This window comes from Sphaerodactylus townsendi, linkage group LG11, assembly GCF_021028975.2.
Source record: "Sphaerodactylus townsendi isolate TG3544 linkage group LG11, MPM_Stown_v2.3, whole genome shotgun sequence".
NCBI classification, from domain to species: domain Eukaryota; kingdom Metazoa; phylum Chordata; class Lepidosauria; order Squamata; family Sphaerodactylidae; genus Sphaerodactylus; species Sphaerodactylus townsendi.
The window spans coordinates 20818415-20836408 of record NC_059435.1 but is presented as its reverse complement, the minus strand read 5'-3'; the positions used below and the strand labels follow the sequence as shown (position 1 = coordinate 20836408).

At 46.2% G+C, this 17994-nt stretch overlaps 1 protein-coding gene across 1 annotated transcript in view; it reads right to left on the bottom strand.

The window, feature by feature from the left end:
* Positions 1-13268, bottom strand: part of ELMO1 (engulfment and cell motility 1) — a 395692-nt gene extending 382424 nt beyond the window's left edge. The window contains exon 1 of the mRNA XM_048510558.1: positions 13012-13268. The gene's annotated coding sequence lies outside the window, so the exon portion shown is untranslated. The remainder of the gene's footprint in view (positions 1-13011) is intronic.
* Between the last annotated feature and the right edge of the window lie 4726 nt (positions 13269-17994).

The window sequence follows — 17994 nt, the reverse complement described above, 5'->3', positions numbered from 1 at the left end:
TAAAATGGAAGAAGAGAACGATACATTTTGTAAAATGAACCGCTTAAAAATGATACCAGTCGTGATCAGCAATGTGACTGGGTTTATTTACTTTCTCCATTTGAGCTCCCAGGATCAAGGTAAAAGGGCCACACTAAGTAACCAGCATCTGATATCGAAGCCGCACTAACCAGGACCTGAAAGTTTTCCCTGTTGCAAGCATTTCCCCACTGATGTCAACTTCACTTCTCTGGGAGGACTGAGCTAGGGTTGCCAGCCTCCAGCCAGGGCCTGGAAATCTCAGTATAACATACATACATATAAAAGATCAGCCAGAAACAGTAAGGATACTACAAAAGAGAAGTCGATCTATGGCTACCAATCTTGATCCTCCTTGATCTCAGATTGCAAATGCCTTAGCAGACCAGGTGCTCAGGAGCAGCAGCAGCAGCAGAAGGCCATTGCTTTCTCATCCTGCATGTGAGCTCCCAAAGGCACCTGGTGGGTCACTGCAAGTAGCAGAGTGTTGGACTAGATGGACTCTGGTCTGATCCAGCAGGCTAGTTCTTATGTTCTTATGTTCCTAAAAGAAAACCTCTGTCTGGCTCAAAGAACAGCGTTAAAACTATACTTTTTAATAGAAAGGATTTAAAAGTATGTATCCAATAACCCAACTACCAACAATAAAGAAAAATATAAAACATATCTTTGTTTTGTATTTTTTTATTGTGGGTAATTGGGTTATTGGATACATATTTTTTTAATCATTTCTATTGAAGGTTTTAACGCTTTTAATCATTTCTATTGAACAGTTTTAACACTGTTCTTTGAGCCAGACAGAGGTTTTCTTTTGTAGGGCCAGGAAATCTCCCAGCATTACAAGTGTTCTCCAGACCACAGTGATGCTCTGGGAAAAAAATGGCTGCTCTGGATGGAGCACTGTATGGTATTACATCCTGCTGAGGATCCTCCCAAGGCTTCATTCCCAGATCTCTAGAAATTTTCTAAAGGGGAGTTGGTCACCCTAGTTTAGCCTCCAGATCAGTGTTTCCCAACCTTTTCGAGGTCAGGGTACCCTTGACCTCACTCTTCATATCTCACGGTACCCCTGCCGCCACCCTCCACCGTCCCCTCCCATTGCCCCTGCTTGCCACACACCCCACCTTCTCCTCCCAGGGTGAAGGGAAGCATTGGGGGTGGGGGTGGCTGCTGACCTTGTGGCAGGCCCTGCCCCATGGGCCAGATCCATGTTCTTGCTGGCGCCGGTGGGAGACACCACAAAAATGAGGGGGGGGGGTAGTGTTGCCGCGGTACCCCTGGGACATGCTCACGGCACCCCAGGGTACCACGGAACCCTGGTTGAGAATGGCTGCTCCAGATGGTGGCTGGAGATCTCCCAGGATTACAACTGATCTCCAGGCAACAGAGGTCACGTCATCTGGGTGCTTTGGAAGGCAGATTCTTTGGTATTATACCTCACTGAAGTTCCTCCCCTCCCCAAACCCTTCCACAGGCTCCACCCCAAAAATCTACAGGTATTTCCCAACCCAGAACTGGCAACCCTACCCTAAATAGAGCTCTTGTAGTTCTATAGTAGTGGTGGCAAACCTATGGCACGGGTGCCAGAGGTGGCACTCAGAGCTCTTTCTGTGGGCACGCGTGCACAGAGTTCATCATGTGGGCGGGGCGGAAAATCACCCCCCCCACACACACACACACACACCCCTAGGCTGACCTGGGCATGATCCTTTTCCTGGGAGCAAGCTCGGTTGCTGGCAATGGGGCTTGCTTCTGAGTAAACCCTCCTAGGGTCGTGATTCATCCATTCAAAGCGTTGCACGTCTGCTTCACCAAGCTTACTCCCAAGTAACATGTGCCTCGGAGCCAACTGTTTTTTCTAAACTAAAACTTCAGTATTCAGGTTAAATTGCCATGTTGGTACTTGGCGATAAATAAGTGGGATTTGGGTTGCAATTTGGGCACTCGGTCTCGAAAAGGTTCACCATCACTGTTCTATAGTCAAGGGAGAAGAGACAACAGATCCAGTGCACCACTGCCTCTCTTTCTCTCTTTTAAATTAACATTAATAATTCTTTAACACATCATTTCTACAGAATGTTACCCTCTGTCTTTCCAATTCGTGTTAGTTATACAGCACTTTACTTCGTAAGTAAAGCTTTCTTTTTAAATGTTCGTAGCAGAACTAGGACCCCATAAGAACATAAGAAAGAGCCTGCTGGATCAGACCAGAGTCCATCTAGTCCAGCACTCTGCTACTCACAGTGGCCCACCAGGTGCCTTTGGGAGCTCACATGCAGGATGTGAAAGCAATGGCCTTCTGCTGCTGCTGCTGCTCCTGAGCACCTGGTCTGCTAAGGCATTTGCAATCTCAGATCAAGGAGGATCAAGATTGGTAGCCATAGATCGGCTTCTCCTCCATAAATCTGTCCAAGCCCCTTTTAAAGCTATCCAGGTTAGTGGCCATCACCTCGTGTGGCAGCATATTCCAAACCCCAATCACACGTGCGCGAAGAAACATTTCCTTTTATTAGTCCTAATTCTTCCTAATTTTATTAGTCCTAATTATTCCCAGTAGTCCTAATTATTCCCCAAAAGGACGATACAGGGCCTTCAGTTCCCCAGTAGCATGACACAAAAATATAAGAGTAATATATACTACACAGAATCCTGAATCAGACACAAAAAGAGTTTTCTTCTAAATAGATTCCTTAAATCAGGTTTGAAACAATAAGTAATCAAAGATTAAATAATTCCAAATGGTGCAGCAGGACCCAACATTGGGGCTGTATGAAACTCAGCTTTGGGGTTATGGGGTTTGGGAAAGGTTTGCTAGGAAAAGGTTTTGGAGATATTCTCGCATGAGAAACTCTTTAAAAAAACCTACTTGTATAGGTCAAAAAGAGAAGATTAGCAAATGAGTCCAAAACACAGTTACCCATATATACTCATGCATAAGTCGACCCGCATATAAGTCGAGGCACCTAATTTTACCACAAAACGCTGGGAAAACTTATTGACTTGTGCATAAGTCTAGCGTGGGAAATGCAGCAACTACTGGTAAATTTCAAAAATAAAAATAAATACCAATAAAAAATGTTTTTAAATATTTATTTCAAAGAAAAACAGTATGGTATCAACAATAACTTCTGAAGTGGAATATATAACTCTCACAGACAGTATCTCTTCAGAGTTTCATAGGGAAGTCCCTACGGGTTCTCCTTCAACATGGATAGCTTATCATTACACAGTGAAGATGCTTGCGTGGTGATGGCAGCCACTGCCCCAAAGCAAGTCTTTTTTGCAGGTCTGCAAGCTTAGCTGGACAGAAGTCCCGCCTGCTTTCCAAAAACACTGGGTGGGGGCCGATAAAGGTGCTGGCAGTGGCTGCACCCCAGGGCACCCTGTGTGTTGGGGGGATTCCTGCCACCATGGGCTCCAATGGTGCGGATTTCCCAATAAGTATGGATCCCTAGCATTCATGGAGCTTCCTGGACTGAACAAAAATTATGTAACATATAAATTTAATATTTAATATTCACACCTATTCACTGAATATTCACTAGGAATAAAGCTACTGGCCACCTGTAGTGCAGCGAAGCAATAGTCCAAGGCTTACCTGGGAGCTGCCTTTGTGTCCACATAACAGGAAGCAGGTGCAGAAAATCACCCTCAGCTCCCAGCCTTTTTTCGCTCGCCACCCATTCCTAAGGTGACCAGATGGTCACCTTCTTGAACTGGGACAGGTGGGCGGGTGGGCGGCCACGCACGCGCGCAGCCGCAAGAGCACACAGCCTTCTGGGGCGCTCCTGTTTCCCGCCTTGTCACAGGGCGGGAAACGGCAGCGCCCCAGAAGGCCGTGCGCTCCTGCGGCCGCGCGGGAGGCTGCCACACTGCCTTGCGCCCCAGAAGGCAGTGCGGCAGCCTTCCAAAACCCGGGACATTTGAAAAAACCCACGGGACGCGGGACAAGTTGTTTCAAGGCGGGAATGTCCCGCCAAAAGCGGGACGTCTGGTCAGCCTGCCCATTCCCCCCACCCACTTGCCGTAAACTTGCGTATAAGTCGAGGGGGGCTTTTTTCAGCACAAAAAATGTGTTGAAAAAGTAGATTTATATGCGAGTATAAATGGTAATTACCACAGAGCCGCTAACTGGAATATCTGGAAACGGCTTCCTTTAAACTTTTTTTGTCCAACTTATGTTACTCACTAACAAAGCTTCTAGCTTGTAATGCTCCCAACACAAACTCTACACTCCTAATAGCACTCTTGTAGAGCCCAATACAGAAAGTTAAATAGAAGATAAAGTTACAGCCTTTGCAATAAAATTTAGTAGTCTGTTAAACCAGGATTTGTGAAGCCATATGAACATGGCTGGTTTCTTCCTGCTATGCAACTCTTAGTATTATATTGCATTTAATTTCAGCCAATAAACTAACTCCTGAATATTTATTGCTTGGCAGCTCAACCTAATTTTAAGGGAGAGGGGGTCAGAAAAGTAGACAGTAAATTAATCAGCAGACTGCAGTAGCCTTTCACAGCAATTCAACAGTACAGTAATTCCTTTCTAAGTCCACTGGCTTCAATAGATTTAGAAAGGTGTAACTCTGCTTTCGGATTGCACTGTAACAGTGCACCCTTTGTATGTTTGTTTTCTCACAAATCAGTCATTTTCTTGTTTTAAAAAGGCAGCAAATTCAAAAGAGGAAGAGCTCTTACAGTGAACATATACTGGCGCGTTCAGTCAAAGGGATGTTTTAGCTCTGACAGTTTTGGCCAGATACAAACTTCACGTAATGAGTCACCAACAGAAGTATCGAATCTTAAAAGTAGGCCCAAAGATTTGAACCGTCATCATGCACACCTTGCATTTGAGTTTCAGATGCAGTCTAAAATGGGAGAGCAGGAAAAATGAGTTCAAAAGAACACCGTTTGCATACGCAGTGGCTAGTTCAGATATAACTGAGTTTATGGAAGAGCTATTTACAAACATTCTAAAACAAATGATGTCTTCTTCAGAACACCACTAGCAATCAACCACTTCAACTCTATCGCTCAATGATACTCAAAGACTCAGGAACCACATGGGACTCTTTTCCTTTTCACTTTGTAGGGATTTTATAGGTGTTGTTACGTATGATTGCACTATTACACATTAAACTCCGTGTTTCCCTGAAAATAAGACAGGGTCTTATATTAATTTTTGCACCAAAAGATGCATTAGGGCTTATTTTCGGGGTAGGGCTTATTTTACGGTACCTTCACAATTAATTAAGGCGGGCTCTCGGCAGTCCCGTTGCTTCCCTGTCACATCATTGGCAGGGAGCACCTCACTGGATCACACCATCCTGATCTGCTACTACCGATAGGACTTATTTTTGGAGTAGGGCTTATATTTTAAGCATCCTCCAAAAATTCTGAAAAACCATGATAGGACTTATTTTCGGGGTAGGTCTCATTTTCGGGGAAACGCGGTATCTATTGGCAGCTAGGAGTGCAACGCATTTTTTCTATCTTTGATTGGTCAGCCAAGGTAGCCAGGCCTCCCACTTTGGCAAGAGACACCCCCCCCCCACCCAACCCTCCGCCTAGCTCTACCTAACACCATTCAGCTGGGCAGCAAAGGAAAACTGCCCGTTTCTGGCACAACCTGTAAGTGACATCATGTCAGGTGACCTTTTAGCATTTGCCCCAAACTCTATGGTTATACTATAGCCGTGGTGGCAAATCTATGGAACTCCAGATATGGACTACAATTTCCATCAGCCCCTGCCGGCATGGCGGCCATGCTGGCAGGGGCTGATGGGAATTGTAGTCCATATCTGGAGTGCCATAGGTTCGCCACCACTGAACTATAGGTTTTTGTCCAAATGCTAGAACGTTACTGATGACATTACATTTTAGGTGAGTATCTCATCTGTTACCAGCCTTGGCAACCCTAATGGTAGCTGTAGCTCATCTGAGCCCCATTCCCCCAGTGCAAACCCCGCCCGATGTTTCAGGAACTGGAGCATGGCCATTGCAACTGGCAGGTGGTTCCCACTCTGAAATAGCTGCTGCTGCAGGAACTGGATGATGGGAAAGCTGCGCACTATCAGGCCTGAAAAGGCCCACCTTTCTCCCAGCCTGTGCGCTCTCATTCCAGCACATGGGCAGCTACCAGGTGAGAAGCAAGCCAGCTGCAGAGAGAGCATAGGGTAGCTATGACTGCAAGCAGGAAAAGTACAATGGGGGGTTGGGGAGGTTGCTGCTACCCTTTCTCCGTAACCAACTTGCTTTCCTCTGAAAGCCTTGTTCATCATTCTGAGGATCAGAATAGATCGAAGCAGATTGGTTCGTCTGAGTTCACAGCAATTGCATATATTGCAGGAAGCTCACACCGAATGCACACAGCAAGATGAGCCTGCAATGCAACAAAACAGTGAATCCAAGACGTTTAATAACTCCATTAATATGTTAGCGTTTATGGATGGTGAGCATTTTTTGGGGACAGTGGAGGAGAGGAGAATTACATAAGCTGCTTGGGAGCCCCATTGGGGAGAAAAGTAGGGTATAAATAAATGATTACCATCATATTGCTGTTATTCCCCCTGAGCTCTTTTGAGTAGGGCAGATTATTATATCGAAATAAGCAAACTCAAATTGAAGCAGCTCTGCAGAGTGACAAGCCAGATTGCTCTAAAGGTCTTATCAAAATGACGGCAATATGTAGATGCTATTAGTGAAGGGATGTTTTTGAAGAACTCAGTGGGATGGTCTTAATTAGGCTGGAAGGCAGCGATGTTTCCAGATGTTCCCTTCTTTTAACAGCTTCCCTTGTTCAGCAACTTCAAAGGCCCCACAGAACAACAAGGACATTTTGGTTTTCAAAACTCTGCTGTGTTCCTTAATTTCCCAGAGTCGTACCCGGCAAACCCCAACAGCCAATGTTATCTGCCTCTTCCTCAATCACAGAATTTCTTTAAAGTGACGGACGGGGGGGGGGGGGGGGAATCCATGTTGTTTGATGGCCAGTGTGGAAAGCATGAGATCACATCCTCAGAAACGCTCAGTGGCTGGAGACTCACGGCAAACAAAACATGTGAGCTCAAACAAACTTCACAATCCAAGAGATTTCAGTAAACAGAGGGCGGAAGGAAGGGCGGGACAGCCACCAAGCAGGCAGACATTTGCATGATAGCTTGCCAGACAGTGCTGTGAGGAAGTGCCGTTACAGGCAGCATTGCTTCAGTGCCCCATCTACAGTCTCAGTGTCCTGCAAAACAGAACGCAGCATCAGGGGGATTGTATCTAGTTGATTGAGATGCATTCCTAGCTCAATGTAATTGCTTCAAGATATATGTAACCACTCTGCTCTACTTTCTGGGACATTCTTTCCTTGATCTTTGCTTTATGGCTTCACACGCTGAGTAGATAACTAGGCTTTCTCCTGACACTTTGGTCTCATGGGGAACAGGATTGTTCCCATTGTTCTGTGGGGGCAGGATGCCAGGTGGCTCTATATCTATCTATCACCAACCTTGGGGCACCTTAGCTCTAAACTCTTTCTCAAATTCTTTGGGAAAATGGGAGAGGGGATTAACATTGGAATAAAATGAGTAGCAAAAACCAGGTTCCCCAGAACTGACTTTGACCAGCTGGGTGCTTCAAGGTCTATCAATAAACACTGCTGAAGAACAATACACAGGCCATTTATTGCTTCCAGGTTCGAGATCTAACACACAGCAGAATATGTAGCAGATGAACAACCTAAAGGTGGAGGATGAAAATATCTCCCTAAGAGATCATGTAGATTACTTGCATCACTAGAATGCATCCACGCATTACAGGCTACAGGATACACACCCATTTCCTTCGGGGCAATTCTATTGATTCACCACACTCCCCTGAAATACAAATTACAGCCATAATCAACAGCAAGATACAGACTGCTACCAGTACATTGTAATATTTTCATGAGACAATACATATGTTGGGGTGCTGTGTGGTTTCCGGGCTGTATGGCCGTGTTCTAGCAGCATTCTCTCCTGACGTTTCGCCTGCATCTGTGGCTGGCATCTTCAGAGGATCTGTGGATCCGTGGCTGGCATCTTCAGGAGATCCTCTGAAGATGCCAGCCACAGATGCAGGCGAAACATCAGGAGAGAATGCTGCTAGAACACGGCCATATAGCCTGGAAACCACACAGCACCCCAGTGATTCCAGCCATGAAAGCCTTCGACAATACAATACATATGTTCATTTTTAAAGGGCTACAGTACAGTACAATTTCTTGTTGATCAATCAAAAGTAGGATTGAAATTTTGAAATTTGTTGTTGTCCCCTCCCATGGCTAAAATGTGTAGCTGTAGAATGAACTTTGCCTTTTGTTCTGTCTGATGCAGAGAACTGTGTGACTTGGAAAGCTTTGGGTGGGGTGGGGCATCACTGTTCAAACGGAGTCCGTTCTGGAGTCTCCTGTAATGTCACAAAAAACTGTCCCCTACTTCACAAATTTTCAGAGATGCATTTTATAGCAAGACACACACACACACTCACACACCAAAAAAACCTGAATGTAAAGCAAATGTTATACCGCAAGACAGGGCCAGAGCGAGGGGGAACTGAGCCCGGGGCACACGTGCGCCCTGCAACCCCCCACCCCCTCGCCATGCGCTACGCCCCAGCCCCCCAGCCCCTTGACGCTGTGCAATGCCGCAAGACACAATGAAGCACATCTCTCAAAATTAACATGTTTCTTGATACTTTAACAATACATACTTGATTGATTGGTTTCCAATCTGAACAAATCCTAATTAGTGACATTATTTTATACGCTTTTAACAGGGAAAAAACAGATTCTTCAATAACACTGAGAAACCATTTCCACTTAAGCTAACTTTCTCTCGATCTAAACACTGTTCAATTTCATCATTAATCTCAAGAACCTATACCCTTAAAGTACAATCCTTGTTCTTCTAATGAAGAAAACATGTAACACATCCCGTTATCAGTTTGCTTCATCTTCAAAAGCCGCTCCACGTTTCAGTTTCAACGAAGTAGGTAAGCATATGAAAATAGCATCACACTGTCTTCCCAGGACCATTTGGATTTTTTTTGTCCTTATGTGATAAATTTTGCAGAGATTTGCAATGTAAAAAACACATCTATTAAAACAGGGGTGTGCTGTCCAGGGTCTTTATGAAATTATACATACATCCTTCAGTCACTGCTGCCAAATCAGTACAGGACCTAAAACAGACATAATGCATTTCTGTAATTAGAGAGAGAGAAATTCTTAAACACTACCATAAACTAGTGTGTTGTGGGTTTTCCAGGTTGTATGGCTGTGTTCCAGTAGCATTTTCTCCTGACATTTTGCCTGCATCTGTGACTGGCATCTGAAGATGCCAGCCATAGATACAGGCGAAACATCAGGAGAAAATGCTACTGGAACACAGCCATACAACCTGGAAAAATCACAACATATTAATGATTCCAGATGTGAAAGCCTTCGACAATACATAAACTGCCCCATAAATGCAAACATTAACCAAAAATGCACAGAACAGAAGCCTTCGAGCAAAGGGATAAGAAGAACTGGAAAAATAAAGATCAACTAGAAGCAATAAATGTATTGTACTAAGGCAGCCGAAATATTAATTCACTCAAAAAAAAAGGAAGAAACTGTTAGGATTGATTATTTATTTATTTACTGTCTCTTTATTCCCCGGCCATCACCCAAGCTACACATAAAGCACCTAACTAGAAAGATATCAAGCATTCTAAACTCAGCATGGTTTCAAACTAATTTACAGAGCCTGGGTAACTGCGCCATTCAATATTTAATAACAGAGAAATCCATTCACAATATCTCTCCACTTTAAAGCAAAGAGGCCTCTGGTTGCTGGAGACGCATACAACTGATCATTCCCCAACAAAATGCATTCTGAATTGGATGATTACAAAGATGCACAAAGGAATATTTCAGCAATCTCTGAAGGATGGGGGGGAGCAGAGAGAGAGAGAAGGAGAGAGAGAGAGAGAGAGAGGGAGAGGGGGAGAGAGAGAGGAGAGAGAAAGAGAGAGCGAGAGAAGGATGTAGGGAAATTCAGAGGGCTTGAGTATGTAGTACTGGCAAAGATTGGCTATAATTATGGCAAAAATGTTTCCAATCTGCCAGGAAAAAAGTCCTGAATGAACAGTGAGACCACTCCAAAACTTCACGACAGGCACGATCTAGTGGGCTTTACACAGTAGACCTTATAAGTATGATGTCATATATATTTACTCAGAAGTAAACATTAAAAGTTTTTAATGAGATTTACTGCACACAGAAGTTGCACACAGGAATGCATCCTAAATATCCTTGATTTCCCTTGATGGGTGTTATGCACATGCATAAGTCTCCCCCCACTGAAATCAGCTAAAAACTGCTTAACTTCACTGGATCATGCCAACTACATATTCTTTTCAAATCCTCAAGAATGATGCTTTATGCGTACATCCACTAAAGTGAAAATATAAAATGTTTATCCTCAAATGAATGGAAGCATTTTGTGCATTTGCAGACATCTGATTCATACAGGTACACCTCCTAGGAAACCAGGACTAGCTATAGTTGTCTAGGTATATACATTCAGCGGCACATATGAACATAGCGATTTCAAACGTGCAAGTAAGCAGAAATATCAACATTTAAGAAACAGAAGCAATGTTGACTCCTTTTGTTTCAAGAGTTAAAACTAAACTATACTGCCCCTCTCTCCCTTTACTTTTCTTGATTCAGGAACTGCATAGTTAAAGCAAATTAAAGAGTTTGGAAACCAAAAGGCAAGAATAGGTCCCTAAATAGCCTGCTCAAGGAACCCTATAATGATAGAGACCAAGGTTCTTAGGAGATTATAAAGCTTCTTGCCAGGGACTTTGTCACTCTCAATGAAACCAGATTACATGCATGCTGTATCAGAAGTACTGCCGTGAGTTTAACACTGAAAAATCAAAGATGAATATAGGTGATTTTGCCACTGTCGCTGCCACTCTCAACATTCACCACTCCTGAATTCTGTACAGCACCTGGCTAGCAGTAGCAGAATTAAGTTACTTAAAGGAAACATCTCTGACCCCACAACACAAATGTATTGACTTATAGATAAACACAGCAGTGCGGCATGCAGTTGTTCTTCACCGACGTCTATGACTCCTCTGCAGATTTTAAAAGCAATCCACCTGCAATGCTTTGCTTTTCGTATGCTTGTCCAAAGGAGTGGCCCCGCTTGTCCAACAGGCCAGGCAGCCCACCTGGGGCCATGGCTACTGAAGTCTTGCACATTGCCAATTACCTCATGTATTCTAATTAAAGGTTGTCCTGCAGCGTGCTCACCTCTGACAGGTGACCTCCAAATCTGCTGCCTTAGAACAGCAGTCTCACTCGGCTAACCGAGCCCCTATGCGCTGAAAGGGCAACAAATTGTTAATTATCTGGTTTGTGAAAGTTGCGCCACAGCGAGGGAAGAGAAGGCCATTGAACTTCCTGCCTCAGGCCGCAACCGGCCATGGAGGGCGATCAATCGTGGCATAACCTAATTCTAGTGCTTTGAGAAGAACCTTGTTCACGACAACAGACCAGCGAAGACCCCTTTTGGCTTGCGATTTAGTGTGATTTTTAACTGATTTTTTAAATTTGTGCTTCAAAATCGTTCCAACATTGAACAGAAACCCCCCAAGATAAAAAGTCCACCCAACAAAAAGTACTTATTCTCTAATGATTTCTCTTGCACTGCATACGAACCCTACAAAACAATTGTTTAGAACCTGGCCATTAAGCATCTCGATAAAATTTAATCTTGAGCCTCGGTACTGAGAAAAAGTCTCCCTTTTTCACTGTGGGTTCTTATATCCTGCCAAAGGCCCCCCTTGTTTGGAGGGGGGGTTATCTGTGGCTCCCCCACAGCTCCCCTGCTTCTGATTGTTGACCATGTCAGCACTACTTTTTTTTGGGGGGGGGTGTCCTTTGGGGAGACTTTGGTGGTGTTTCCCCACGTGAGAGGAGTCAGGTGTACAGGGGCAGGTGTGAGGAGGAGGAGGAGGAGGAACCTGTCAATCATGAGGGACCAGAGCTGTGTGAGAACGGGGACAGGAGGGGGGGGCTCCTTGCCCTCCACGGTGGGCGTGAGGGAGAGCCCGACGGGGGGCACCGGCTGAGCATGCAGGCCGCGATAAGAAGGCGGGAAGGCCGCCCTGCCCTTTCCTCCCAAGCGAGGGCTGCTGCAGGCATAGAGGCCGGACAGCCGCCTCCTCCTCCTCCTCCTCAGCCGGCCACCAAGAAGCCCTGGAGGCCGGCCGGGGGCTGGCGGCGTTTCCTCTTCCTCCGAGCCATCTGCTGCCATTTCCTCCTTCCCACCCCCTTGCCGCCTTTGCAGCCCCCGCGTCCCTCCAGCGACACAGCCTGCCCTGGCTCTTGGCACCCGACGGAGCAGCCCGATGATCCCCGCCCCGCCGGTCCCTCCCCACTCCTGCCGCCTTCGCCCAGGGCACAGCCCGGCTGGCTGGCACCGGCCCTCGCCCCCAACAACCACCTGCCATGAACTAGTCCACATCCCGCGCCGGAGCCAACTCTGCAGCGCGCCAGTCGCCTCTGCAACGACCCCCGCTCCTTCTCCAGCGCTGGCTCCCCGGGGACACCCACCCACCCACCGCAACAAACGCACCCTCGCCCAGTCCCGCATGACTCTCAAGGGAGTCCATCTGGCTTCGCCTTGCACCAGATCCCCCCCACGCGTGGCTTCCTGGGCAGCCAAAGCCCGCCGCCCCCAGCCAGCGCAGGTAGCGCGTTCCCGTTCTGCCCCAGCAGCGCACCCCCGCGATCCCCAGCCCCGTTGGGGGAGCCCCGGGCGAGGGAGCCGCGTCCCCGGCCAGCATGCGCAGGCGTGCCGATGCCCCCGCGCCCACCCGGCGGCGCGCTCCCCGGTAAACACATGGTGGCGGCTGAAAGGTCGCGCTCCGCCGTCTCCCCGAGCCGAAGACCGAAAGTACCTCCTGCAAAACGCAGCTCCTGCCGGCGGGCGTCGGTCGAGCCCCAAAGTGCAGCGGGGGAAGTTGGCCGCCCCGCCGCGGGGGCTGGCGCGCCCAGCAGTTAGCGCCTCCGCTCCGGCCGTGCAAGCGCCGCCGCCGCCGCTGGAGTTCGCCGCTTGTTTTGGTGCCGCTCCGGCTGCCTCTAGCCCATCATCATCATCAGGCTCCAGCAAAGCGACGCGCACCCGCCGGCTGCGACTCGCACTTCCTCTTCCTTCCTCCTGCTGGCCGGAGCCGCGATTTGCATCTGAGAAGAAGCAGCCCCCGAGAGGCTGCAGAAGCGGCGGCGCTGCCTTGGCCGGCGGGTGGCTCGCGGGGCAGATCGGAAACACACACTTAGCCAGGACAGGAGTGACTCCCATCAAAGTCCCGTCCAGTCTAGCCCATCGCCGGCGGGGGGGGGGGGGGGGGCATCACACAAGTATCAACAGCTAATCACCAGGAAATAGCGTTACTTGGTTTAAAATTAAGTTGCAAAACCTCCAAAAGACAATAAGAGGGGAAAGAAAGGAAATAAACCCATCCAAGTCCTGGGATCTCTTAAAAATATGGGGACTGTAATAAAAAGTCCGACGGATTAACAGGTCACTTGATCATGCTTCAGGCGTCATATTTTACATCCTTGACCAAGTAGCACGCAAACCGAACTTTACTATATTATTTACTAGAAGTAAGCCCCCTTCCCCCACAACCGCGATGGGATACAAAACTGTTACGGCTGCAACCGTAAAAAAATTGTTTTCCAGTTTTCAAACTTGGAAGCGACTACAAGAGGCAGGCTCCCAACATTTTATTTTGTATAATTAAAGCATATTTTAAGAGGGGATGCGAGAGAACTCCTACTGCTCTCGCCTTTGGGAGGGGTGAGAGTTCAACGCTAGTCGCTGTCAAATATTTGCCGTCATTTGATGGCCCCACACTTTTCATATTCGTTGCATATGTGGTGCAATTCAGCTCATAACCAAGCGGGGGCAGCCGCAAGCACAATAGCCTGATTGAAACTAACCAGAACAGAGCACTGGTTTGGAGGAGTTCTTCCTTCCAATTAAGACTGCCCAGCTGTAAACCAGATGATGTACCTAAGCAGCTCAGTGCGCAGACCTGATAATCTCTGCACTGTTTTAAAAAAATCTTTGCTGCTTTTTTGTATTGATTAAGGCAGGGGTGTCCAACTCTGGTGCCCCAGATGTTCATGGACTGCGATTCCCATCAGCCCCTGCCGATGGGAATCATAATCCATGAACATCTGGGGCACCAGAGTTGGACACCCTTGGACTAGTATGTGGGAGTCCCAGGATCAAATCCCCACTCTAACTTGGGATCAGGGATATATTATCCATAACTCTGGCTAGGCCGAAGTTTTGGACCCTGTCAATTTTTTTGTGTTTTTTGTTGAGGCGCTGTTACCAATGCCCTAGACCTTTGGCCTATCTGATAGGTGTTGACTGAACATGCGTGCGAGGTAGTTGAGAGCATGTTGCAAGGCGCACTCGCAGTCAGCTGAGGTTTGATCAAACGCCTGACACCAAATAAATCCCTTAAATTATTAGGGCCCTGTCACTTTTTAATCTGTAGATTTAGAGGAAGAACATTGCTTTATTTCTTCAATGATTCAAAGCCATCTCAAAGCCATGGGGACAAGTAACATACATGTCTGTTGTAACATACATGTCTGTGAAAGTTTCCAAGCTACTTGTCTATTACTTGTCAATTTCAACACCAAAGAAATACCTCTAAGGTTTTTCTAGTAGTTATTCACTCTTTGGAATCCACTGAGGTGGTGGTCAAATGCTTTACACGGGCACCTGGGGCGACTTTGTTTTTTGATGTGGTTGCCTGTACTAGTGAATAAAAGAACTTTATTAACCACTGATAAAGCAAAAGCTTTATCAGAGTGGTGAGGATGTCTTTTATGAATAATAAGATCCTAAACACATTTGCTTGGAAATGACCTCTGGGTTCAGAGGGGCCAGCTTTTATTTGTTTCATGTTGCTTTGTGGAAAGTTACCAGAAAAAGGTATTCCGGGTGCTGTTGTTTTTTCCCCTCCAGAAAATCAGGAATGCAAAATTGGGACAGCTAAGGAAAGCATCTTCCTGTCAGACCTGTACAACTTGTTCCAAACAACCTCACCAACGGCATATGCCAGTAGGAACCCAGTAACCTTGCATTTTGGAAGCTTGCCTGGGTTTGCAAAGATAAAGGGGCCAGGCCCGTAGCCACAGTGGTGCAAAAAGGGGCTGCCCCTCCAATCAGCACTAGGGTTGGTGCAAAACCCATCACGAGTCTTACAAGTATAAATTCTCTATGTAAAAAAAAGAAAGGAGCTGAGGTAAAAAAGGGGCATTCTCTCATAAATCTTCCAAATGTGAATTCTCTATGCAGTTGGCTAGAACAGAATTAGCAGTTAGCAGAGCTGAAGAGTCCTAATTTTAAAAGCTGTGGGGGGAGGGGGGGGGCACATAGAATGTCTGAAAGTTTTTTGCACTTTTCTAGATCTATTGCATGGCTCATGAGATCCGTCGGGCTATTCAATTACATTGCTTTATACCATGTAAACACCTTGAGTCTCAAGTACACAACGGGTAAATAAATAACTCCTATTTTTACTAGCATGTATTGCATATTTATTTTTAAATATGCTTTTAACGGTTTTAGCTATCCTATATTGTATTATATCTATATGTTGTACACCGCCCGGAGCCCCTCGGGGACAGGGCGGTATAAAAGTCTAAGAAATAAATAAATAAAAATAAATAAATAAATAAATGACAAAGCACAAATAAATAAATAATAAAGAAATAAATAATGATGGACTGACCACCACTGTACTTATCCCCTCCCCCATTAAAATTTTCTGGCTATGGGGCTGGGAGGGGCTAGCCCAGGGGTAGGGAACCTGCGGCTCTCCAGATGTTCAGGAACTACAATTCCCATCAGCCTCTGTCAGCATGGCCAATTGGCCATGCTGGTGAAGAACTGATAAGAATGTAATTCCTGAACTCTGGAAAACATGAGTTCCTAAAACTAATAATCTGGCTGGCCCAAACTGGGTGATGTTCAGCTTGGTGGGTAGTAAGTTGTGTATACCCGTGCCTCCATCACAGCTGTCTTGAAGCCATAGCTCTTGATCAATTGAAAATCATTTTCTGTCTCAATAGTCCTTAGCTCCTTAGGCCAGAGTTGAAATAGAGTCATCGTGAATTAAACCAATTTCAGCAGCTGCTTCCCCAAAAGCAACAGCACAGGTGTCAGGATGCGCCCTCTCCTGCCATCAAAGTGCTGACCTAGGTGCAAGGACTCACACCTGGCTGTGGGGAGGGGGTTCATCTTCTGATATGTTAATGGGTCTTTCTCCTTTCTTTCGCTGCCCTTTGATGCTAGCAACTGTAGCAACTGGTGCAAAACTAGAGGCAACTAGAGGCAACCCTGGTGCCTTCCCCAGCGGGAGAGGGAGGCAGGTGGCTGAGAACTATCGCTGTGCTGGCTTTGAGATGTTCAACTCCCAAACATCCTTCTTTCTGTTGTGTTATTCTCACATTCCATGGGAATCAGGGAGGGGGGATTCTGGCAGGAAACTCTGAGGGGATAAAGGCAACTGTTATTTTCCTGGTCAGGCAGAACTGGCTTTCTGAAAGCCAAGTATTAGCTGTTATCAATAAAGATCCAGTATCCAGAGTCCCCTTATTGATTTCAGTCTCAAGACCTGACATTAGGCTTGCGGATTCTCAAGGTTGCTTCCTTCCAAACCAACTCCAAAACTCAAACTACTAAGTTCTTGTCCACAGCTCCTCTTCCCAAAAACAGCTTCCCAAGTGGAAATCTTCCAATTAGGAAGTTCCTGGAGATTTAGGCAGTGCAGCAAAGTTTGGGAAGGGGAGGGACCTCAGTGGAGTATAATACCATAGAAACTGATCTCTGTAGTCCGGTGATCAGTTGGATTTCAGGTAGAACTGAAGACCCTATCTGGAAGGTATAAGTTGCGCCCTACTTAGACTATTCATTTGAATTCCCCAGTAGTGACTAAAGAGACTTTTTGAACACTATCACCCACAGCAGTTTTTAAAAATAAACCAACGTCAGTGCTGAGGACAGAAAACTACTTTTGTTGTTCTGGTAATTAGGTGGTTGTATATCCATTGACTCCTAAAAACATGAAGTCCTCTGAAGGTAAAAGGAGAAGAAAAGTTTGGATGTATACCTCACCGTTCTCTACCTGAAAGGGGTCTCAAAGCGGTTTACAACCTTACCTTTCCCTCTGGACAACGGACACCCATGTGAGGTGGGTGGGACTGAGAGAGTTCTGACTAGCCTAAGGTCACACAGCTGGCTTCATGTATAGGAGCAGGGAAACTGATCTAGTTCATCAGATAAGAGTCTGCCGTTCCTGTGGAGGAGTGGGGATTCAATCCCAGTTCTCCAGATTAGAGTCTACCACTCTTAACCACTACTACATCATTTAGTTCCAGTGTGGTACCATCTCAAATTGCAGGAAGAGGCACGTATAGAGAGACTGGCAGGCACAACAAAGTCAGGTGCAGGAGGTTAGAGAGACTGGTAGGCACAACAAAGTCAGGTAGAGAGACTGGCAGGCACAACAAAGTCAGGTGCAGGAGGTTAGAGAGACTGGTAGGCACAACAAAGTCAGGTAGAGAGACTGGCAGGCACAACAAAGTCAGGTGCAGGAGGTTACTGAATCAGGTGCTTCAGGGCAAGAGACCAGACATGTTTCTTGAGACCAGACTCCTCTATCTAGAAAACTAGCACTTCAGGAAAGAAGGCTAAGTAAAACCCATTTTTTCATTCTGATGGTGAGCTGCCATCAGAAGCAGCCCAGACTAGATCTCTCAATGAGGCTTCAAATTTCAGTCTATTTATACTGGTTCTTGCTCTTTCTTTTCTCTTTCCTCGATAAGTGCATTGTTATGAAATGTCACTTCTTCTC